We start from the raw sequence: 9677 nt of genomic DNA, 5'->3' as shown, positions 1-9677 counted from the left end.
ATTCTTGATTGGACTTGATCACTCTCATTTTGATATTGTTATAACTTGAATAACTAAAGATATTTGATGTTAGAATTGCTAAATGGTTAGTAGACTTGAATGTAATACATGTTTGAATGATTTAAACCAACGGAAATTGATGTTTAGTTCATGATTACATATAGATCTCTACCTTGGAAAATGATTGATCTTTATTAGTGTTCTAAACCTGTAGGAACTTATGAATACTTAAAGTTAACATTTTGACTTAGAAACTAATTGCCATGGATCAATTGTCTTAAGCCCATAGATTTTACCTTATCATGATTTGAAAGCTTTAGATATTGTTCTTGTTTGTTTGATTCTTAAATTGAAATCATTTAACTACCTTGATTACACTTAAATTAAGCATTCACTTGCATTTTTTTGTTTCATGATCACCGAAGATTAAATTGACATTTTTTATACTACTTTGACAAAGGATTATCAATAGTCATTGTCAAACTGTTATTTGGATAATTTTTCATTTCGAGTGAATACGGCATAGTAAGAGACAAATGTGACAAGAACATGAAAGCATTACTTTTATGGATAGTACACTAATTGACATGTTTCTCCTTGCCTAAAGGCAAAGGCTTAAGATAATCTTGACCATCTCAAGACCGCAATCATTTTACGTTTTTTTTTTCTCCTTCATCTTTCAAAAAATATGTAGATCCTAAAATCTACACTAAGAATTTGATAGTGATCGGAAGTTTAATAAGGAAAAGATAAATGATGTAGGCAACAATATCTTTAGAACACAATGATATAATCAGTTTCCGGTAGGCAAAAATGGACTTTACTGATGAATAAGATCGAATACAATGAGTAAAACAAGACCGGATGTTACAACGAGATCGCTTTAAGAGAAAAGATCTAAAGATGGATGAAAACAAGGTCGAAGTGTGGGTGTAGCTCTCTCTAGGGTTTTCAACGTGTCTCTTCCTTATGCGTCGACTTCTTCTTATAACATGCTGCTCTCATGATGTTCGCAACTGCTCCGCGATCTCAGCAATAGTTCCGCGATCTCTGGATCTTTGAAGTCTCCGTTTAGAGCTCGACTGCTCGCTGTAAGCTTTAACTTTTCGCGGCCTATTCAGTTAATCGTGGCCCATTTACACATTGACCGAAATTGGGTCCAACAAAACACATGATCGCTTTACTATGGCTTTGTGGCCATAAAAGTACCGGCTTGACCAATATTGTTCAATACATGAAAAGAGTAAAAGAAAGCGTTTAAATAAGTGGGCGAGAATATTGCTAAGACATCAAGCGACAAGTAATTATGGAATATGTGTGAAAGGCGAAACATATTTCTACGGGATCTTGCAAGAGATTATTGAAGTGGAATTCCCTGGTTTATTGAAGCTGAAATGTGTCCTCTTCAAATGTGACTGGTTCGACCCCGTCGTCAACCGAGGTGTTCGATTTAACAAATTCGGTGTAGTTAATGTCAATGGTGGACGAATGTACAATAAATTCGAGCCTTTCATATTAGCTTCACAAGCATACCAAGTCAGCTTCCTTCCATACCCTCGGATGAGAGAATCAAGAATCAATTGGTTTGCCGTTGTCAAAGTTACACCTCGTGGACGAATAATCGGTGGAGAAGAACAACCATTGCAAGAAGAACACATCAATGAAGTCGAGGAACCTGAACAACAAACTCATGACATCCTTCTTATTGATCCACATAATCGTGAATATGAAGATCTTCCCAACGATACGACAGATGAAGCTGTTGAAGACGAGTTTAATGAAAATGATGATGTTTCTAGTGATGACGAGAATGTCAATGATGTATCCGAATGATGATGTAATTTTCTTAAATATGATTTATTTTTAGAGTTAATGCATGTGTTTAGTTTGTTTAATCATGAAAATTAAATTATATAATTTGATTTTGTGTAACTCAATTGGTGGTTTGGGGTTTAGAAAGAAGAGATTGAGTGTTAGATGAAGTTAAGGAATTTGGAGTTTGTGGTTTCGGGTGATAGGGATTTGCATACCTTCCTCGTAAAATCCTCGTAAAAAAACACGGGCCTTGTTATTTCCTCGTAAATAAAAGCACGGGCCTTGTTATTTCCTCGTTATTTTACGACGAAAATGAAAACACGGGCTTTGTTATCTCCTCGTTAAATAACGTGGATTTTACGACTACAACTACTTCTATAAATAAGCACACCCCTCACATTCTAAACTTCGACCCAAAAAAAACTAATCCATAGTTTTAAAAAGCCTGAAAGCAGTGCACAGTCACTAGAACATTTTTGATCAGTTTCAAATGCTATTTGGAATTGATAAGTACTGTTCTAGTGCTCGTGTCTTCCTCCAGTTTTTTGTTGTAAATTGAAACACTTTTCGTCGTAAAATCGTCGTAAATTAAAAACACGGGCCTTGCTAATTTGTCGTAAAAAAACACGGGCCTTGCTATTTCCTCGTAATATTTCGACGATTTTACGACGAAATTGAAAACACGAGACTTGTTATTTCCTCGCAACAAAAACACGGGCCTTGTTATTTCTTCGTTAATTTACGAGGACTTTACGAGTACAACTACTTCTATAAATAAGCACATCCCTCCCATTCAAAACTTGCACACAAAAAAACTAAACAATAGTTTGAAAAAACCTGAAGGGCGTGCATTGTCACTAGGACAGTTCTGATCAGTTTCAAATGCTATTTGGGATTGATAAGACTGTTATGATGCCGGTGCCTTCCTTCAGGTTTTTTTTTGTAAATTGAAACACTTTTCGTCGTAAAATCGTCGTAAATTAAAACACGGGTCTTTGTAATTCGTCGTAAAAAAACATGGGCCTTGCTAATTCCTCGTAAATTTACGTGGGCTTTACGACGAAAATTAAAAAAGAAAAACTTTTCGTCGTAAAATCATCGTAAACAAAAACACGGGCCTTGCTAATTCGTAGTAAAATAAAACGCGGGTCATTCTAATTCGTCGTAAAGTTACGAGGATTTTACGACGAAATGTAAGTCTGTATATATACCCGAACCGAATCACTTTCTCATTTCGTAGTCATTTCCTCTCATTATCCTAGTAAGGTATTCCTCTCTACTTCCTCTCTAATTTAGCTTAGGTGGTTAGTTTAGGGAAATTAGTATTGATTAGGTGGTTAGTGTAGGGAATAATTTGTAGATAGGTTTATGGAATTTGTTGATAATATAGGAAGATGGTTTTTAAATGTTAATTAATAATCCCGTTCCAGAGCCATCCCGCACACAAGAAGATGAGGAAGAAGTACATAGGAGGAGTCAAGACCTCTTCGAGGAAATGCATAACAACAACAACAACAACCCTTAGGTTTTTTTTCATCTTTTTATTGTATTACATTAAATTTGAAATTTAAATATTTATAAAATATTTTCGTATGGATTTATTATTTGCGTTTTTAATATTTTTGAAATAATTTAAATTTTTTTTTATTTCATTATATTTTTTTTGTGTAAAAAATAAAGAATCGAAGCAAATTCGTAGCTAAATTGTGTCAACCTAACGAAGAAACTGAATAAATATTACCGAGGAATTTACTACGAAAGGCACAGAGATTCCTCGTAAACGTTACGTGTAAATAACGACGAAATTTAACATCCACTTTACGAGGAAATGTTTACGTGCACTTTACGAGGAAATAATTTACGTGTACTTTACGAAGAAATATATTATGTGTAGTTTACGAGGAAACTGTTTACGTTTTACGAAAATAGTGTTTACGTGTCTTTTACGACGAAACTACTGATACCACTTTACGGCGAGTTATTTCCTCGTAAGTTTACGACGAATTAGCAAGGAAATATACGTTACAACGAGGAAACGGGTTTCGTAGTTACTTCGTCGTAAACCCTATTTTAGGACGAATTAACTACGAAAACCGTCGTCGTTATCTATGCGTTTTCTTCTAGTGTTTTTTCAATATTTACGATTCCCATCTTCTTTACCTCATAAATTCATCTTCTTCTTCAGTATTTTTCTTACTCATTCATTTTTCTTCTTCTTTTATCGATGGCACTTCTTATCAGAAGAAACTCAAGGATGACCTTGACTTCGTCTTCTGATGGTCCGTTAGTTTGTCTCGCCATTGTATTTCTTCCTTTTTCTGGTGGTCCCCAAACCTCTAGGAGTTCCAGTCTTCCAGAGCCAAGGTTCCACCCCCTGCTCCGGCGCCTATCAGGTGTGTCAGTGGTTTTTCGATTCCCGTAAGAAGTTCCAGGAATCAAAGCCGTTTGGTCACTTCTCTTCTGGTGTTTTCGGCTCCAAAAACAGCTAATACAGTGAAATCATTCCAGGAGTTGAGAGAGTAACTTGAGATCCCTTTAGAGACAATGTTACTTCTTCCGGCTGTGTCTAACAGGCCATGACTGACGTCTTCAGGATATTTCACGGTGTACGAGACATTTCTTATGGAATGTTCTCTATTCCTTCTCTTTTGTTCAAGTATTGCCACATGCGGGAAATGACCTTCTATCAGTTGATGGTTGGTGGAATCTGAATTATAGTGGATCTCTTCTATCAGTCGATGTTCGATATCAATTATACGATCTTAATCCAATTTGATCAAAATCTCGTACATTTGACATATTTTTCATTTTAATTAGAAACACATAGTCTAAACTTTACTAAACCTGATACTATATATGGCTCTGATTAGTATTTATTAGAGTAAAAATGTGGAAAATAAAAATAGGAAATGAAGGAAATAATAAAGTGAAACTGAGAATACATTTTTTTCTTTTGTTTAAGGTAAAGGATAATTTTACTATACATTTACTATTTTTGATTGGTGGAAAATGGAGTAATTAAGCTGGAAAATAATAATTACTCTACTTTGTTTATTTTAAATATACTATATAATCATAAAAAATCATACTATAAATGATATCACATCAACAAAAAATTATGTTTTTTTTAAATATCTGGGCCGATGCCCAACTAATTTCCCAGTAGTGACAAGACCAATGATTAATCGGGCTCGTGTTAACTGATGAAGTCAAAACAATTGATCCAAGAAGTGTTGTTTTTGGATTTTATTCTGCCACTTCCAAGAAACCTTGATAAATTTAAGCACTTATTGAAAATTTTATAAATTTAAATGCTGCAGATATACAGAACTCTGCAAGTTAAGCTGAGAGAGAAAATATATCGATAAAATACATAGCGTACCTGGGCCGTTTTGGAGATAATGCTTCCATTGAAAAAGCTGAAGATCTGCATTATAAACTTTTTTTGCCTTGCCGGATCAGTTCAGAGGAGCCGAAAAAGCGTGGGGGCAGATGAGACTCTCGCTTCAGATAGGATGAAATGGACGAAAACTAACAATGACGCACAATTTCATACTTGGTCACAAGCTCCTGCACAATAACATCAGTGGTACCCCCGCCCATCACAAGCATTAACACCTGCACCGCCTCAAACTTTCCAAGCCGCTCCTTCACGATCACATCAGTGGAACACTGCTTATGTCCATCATCATCAGGCATACCTACTTATGCACCTCTAGCTGCAGCGGCATATCCAACGCACACATCTCAACTGGGATTAGAGCGATACATCCTAGATGTGGCGGGGATTATAGTTTTAGTAAATTAAAACACACACATGCCATTTCAACCATAAACTGCAATAACTCCTCAGTATTAAAATTGTACTTAACAGAACTTATATAAATTATACTAAAATTTTGCATTATAAACACAAAAAGCACTACTTATGAATGAAATCATCCTACAATAAGTAAAAGAGAGATATGCTCAAAGGAGAGACATGCCACGTCGTTTAATTAAATCATCCAATCATAAAGCTTTAAATCGCCACATCATTTTCGCTTATGTCGAGTGAAGCCCGAAACTGGCCCAATTCAAACCGAGTCTAGCCTAAGCCCTAATTTCGTCTGAAGTGTAGAGAGTTCATCTTCTGACTCTTCCACTTCGTCTTCACCTGATTTCTCTGTAACTCTGTTACGGTTTGCTCCTCTCTTCTTAATTGTTTCATTCCGCCTCCCTCTCTTTCTCCTTATATATTAATTGATACCATATCTTTGTCGAGAATTACTTCAAAGCAACACCCGACTCTTCCACTTCGTCTCCACCGTCTCGGTTGCTCTGTAATCTTCGTCTTCACCTGAATACTTTGAAATCTCTTCTGTGGATATGATGATATATCGTTATTTGGAGATTCGATTTTTAAATATGACAAATGTTTGCAGGTTGTTCCACAAATATCCTTCATAGACTTTGTTTTTGATTCCTCTGTTGTAGTGATTATTTAAGAGTTTTGGGTTGGGAACGAAGAGCTTCCTCATCTGTACGCGAAGAGACTTGGGGAAACTGGTTATCTCAGTCACAAGTTTGGCCGTACCAACAATCTTAGTGATGGTACTTATTTCTTTGAATTTTTGTGAAGCTTCTAGGCTTCATATTCTTACTCGCTTCATTCTTTAATCAAAAGATGGACTAATGTGTGTTTCTTCTCTCATGTGATTGGTATTTAAGTTTGCTTACGGCTCTTCCTAAGGATTACTTTAGAGTTGTGAACTCGAGAGGTGTGCTTTTCAACGATTGTAGTGGCTGAGTCCTGCAATTGCTACATGTTGAATCAGATCCTCCTTACTTTCAGTATGATATGCCCATCAATAAGTTTTGATCGTCGACACTCATTTGATCTTTCCTCATGATTCTACACTGTCTATAGTAAGATTGTAGCAGCTTTAATTTTTCAGTCTTAAATCTTTGTTGTACCAATCATTCACTCATTGTTGATGATTTGCGTCTGTTGAACAAGATTTTTTTTTCTGGTTTAGACAGGTTTATAAGATTCTTCAGTACGTTTTAATCTTATCCGAAGGAAGTCTATCTCGCTCTAATGCCTATTCTACTTTGCGGGTAGTTACCAAATCTGGATTTTTTGTTTTGCATTTTCATGTGTTACATTTAAAGAACAAAATAAATATTTTTTTCTGTTAGCAGTTGTGTTTGTGTCTTTGTGGCAGAGATTGGAGCAGAAGTAACCGATGACATGTCTACAATTTTCTCAGGTCATAGGGCTTTGTGTTGTCTAACGTAACTGCTCATCGGTACACCAATTTTGATGCTCATAAGGTCACTGTCTTTCTTTTGCAGAATACTTTTGGGTATGCTGTAGATTTTTGTGTTGTTTTGAATTGGGGATCAAGATTATGAAATTGTTGTCATTTTGGCTTATCAGTGGGAAGCAACATGTATCAGGGTGAGGCCTCAAGTTTCTCTTTTGAAAAAAATGTATGTCGCCTCGGAACTCTGTGTGTAGATGATTTCATATACCATTTTTATTTTCTTCCTCCATTAACATCTGGGCATATTGATTTACAGTATCAACTGAAAAGAGCATTTTGGTATCATTTTGGTTAGATTTCAGCTTCATCTCAGCAATTGTTATAAAACAACCCTTCACACAACTGAACCACCGCTCTTCTCAACCAAAATTGGATCCATGACCTACAACCGCTTCTCTCAAGCCACTTCACTCTCCACGGCCACGTTATGGTCCGAGGCTTACTCTGCCTCCATAAATTTGAAATAAAAATGAAGAATGTGAGCACTTGGTTAGCCTGGTGAAACCTAATATGGTAAGGTTAAAGGTGCTTCATACAACAACCAGAAGGGCAAAAGAAAGAAGGTTTTGTACTCAGCTTTTTCTGTTTTGTTCAAATTTTAGTTAGGAAAATTTTAAGATTTAAAAATCCTCTAATGTGCAGGGTATAAAACGTTTTATTGGAAGAGGACATGAGAGAATCGTCGAAGATATTTAAAATAGGATTTCCAGATTCACCTACATTCCTATAAATACGTAGGCTTGTGTTTTCAGCTGTCTAAAACATAAAAAAAAAAATCAGGTTCCTATTTTGGGATAGATCTAAAAAGGGCTGAGAAACCCAACGAAGTATTGTGATGGGGCAAAACCTTCATAATGTATTTCTGGTGGATCATGGTGTACTCGAAGTGTCACATCTCCACTTCTTTCATAATAGATAGCTGCTATCAAGTTTGCACTTCCATTCAGATCAAAAGTTGAAACGACTCTCTCTCAGATGGACAAATATGGCGTGGTCTTTGTTGTAAGGTGATAGCAAATTTATTTTAATTGTATAATATTTCTGAGCATAATTGATTACGCCCCAAAAAATTATAATCACACTTTTGCACTTGATATTTCTAATTTGCCAGTGATGAAACTTAAGGTTGTGGACCTCATTTGAAAGGACTATGTGCAGTGTGGATTGTGTATAGTTTCTGAGCATTTAATCTATGTGCAGTTTGGGAATGGTACACATTGATTTGGAGCAAACGCATGGCTCCATCTTACTGCCGCGCAGTCAGCAGCAGCGTTTCTGCATCTCCCTGTCGAGGATGAGATATGGGGAAGGAATGGTGGTGGTCAAAGAAGTGATGGAAACTGTGATTTGGTTCCATGGGCCAACAAATTTGTCATTATCGCATCTATGCACTGCAAGCTCCTTATGTGAGAAGTCTAGGAAGTGACACAACTTCTTATATGAGAAGCCTACCAATGTAAGTGTTATTGACTGAGGTCACTAGCGGTTTTAATCATCTAACTATATCATACTTAGTGGCAGCCAAAGCCAACATGGAGGTGTTGTGAGACGTGGTTACTTAAGGCAAAGGCCAAGCTGGTGATGGCTCAGGGAATAAAGGTGGTCCAACTAGAGATTGTCGTGCCTAAAATTGGGATTGAAAAATAGAATAAAAAGCTCTGACATGGTATTAGGAAGATCGTGTAGATAACAACAGCTGAAGGTTTCTACAGTTGTGGATCATCAGGTAAACACACTCCTATCTCTCTAGGAGCACCCGGAGCTAAAGCCTTTGTTGCTCAGACTTGTGCAGTGATCTTATTCGTAATTTAGTGGCTTATAGCATTTGTTTCTACGTAAAGTCTAGAGTCTGCAACGAGTGTACAATGGCTGAAGACGGACCGGTTGTTTTCATATGCAAGGAAGATGGGAATGTTTCAATCTCCATCAGTAGCTTAAGATGGTGTGGTTACAGTTCAATGTTATCTCGCCTCTGACTGAGTTGTTGGTTGTTTATGTAATGAATAAGCAAACCAAATCCAAGTGAAATACATGTTCCAAAAATGATTTAGAAACAATGTTCTTTCTATTATTTACTGATACCAGAATATGGTTTTTAAAAAGTGATATAAGATATGTATCATTATGTTTGTGGAAATATGTTTTGTTTTGATATAAATTTGGCTGACTGAATAAAATTTTATGAATCACATTACTTTTAAAATTGGTATTTATACAAAATTTAATTTCCAATTTCATAAATCAGACGAAAAATTATTATGCAACTTTAAGTAAATATAAGAACCAATTCCACGTTTCATAGAAAAAATGGTTGTCAATAAAAAAAAATATTTTTTCAAATCCATCTAATATTTCTAAATTATAGTATGTATACATTTTCATGTCATTTGTATTTAACATATAAGTTCACATCACCTACCTTTCTGGTAACAATATCCCCAATTTACCCAAACAAAAAAGATTAATTAATCATGTAAGCCAAAGCATATGTAGTTTTAAAAATACGCATGATGCAGAGAATTATTAATCAAAATCCAGAAGCTACAAAAAAGT

The sequence above is a fragment of the Brassica napus genome, chromosome C2 (assembly GCF_020379485.1).
Source record: "Brassica napus cultivar Da-Ae chromosome C2, Da-Ae, whole genome shotgun sequence".
Classification (NCBI taxonomy): Eukaryota; Viridiplantae; Streptophyta; class Magnoliopsida; order Brassicales; family Brassicaceae; genus Brassica; species Brassica napus.
Note: the sequence above shows the minus strand (reverse complement) of the source record.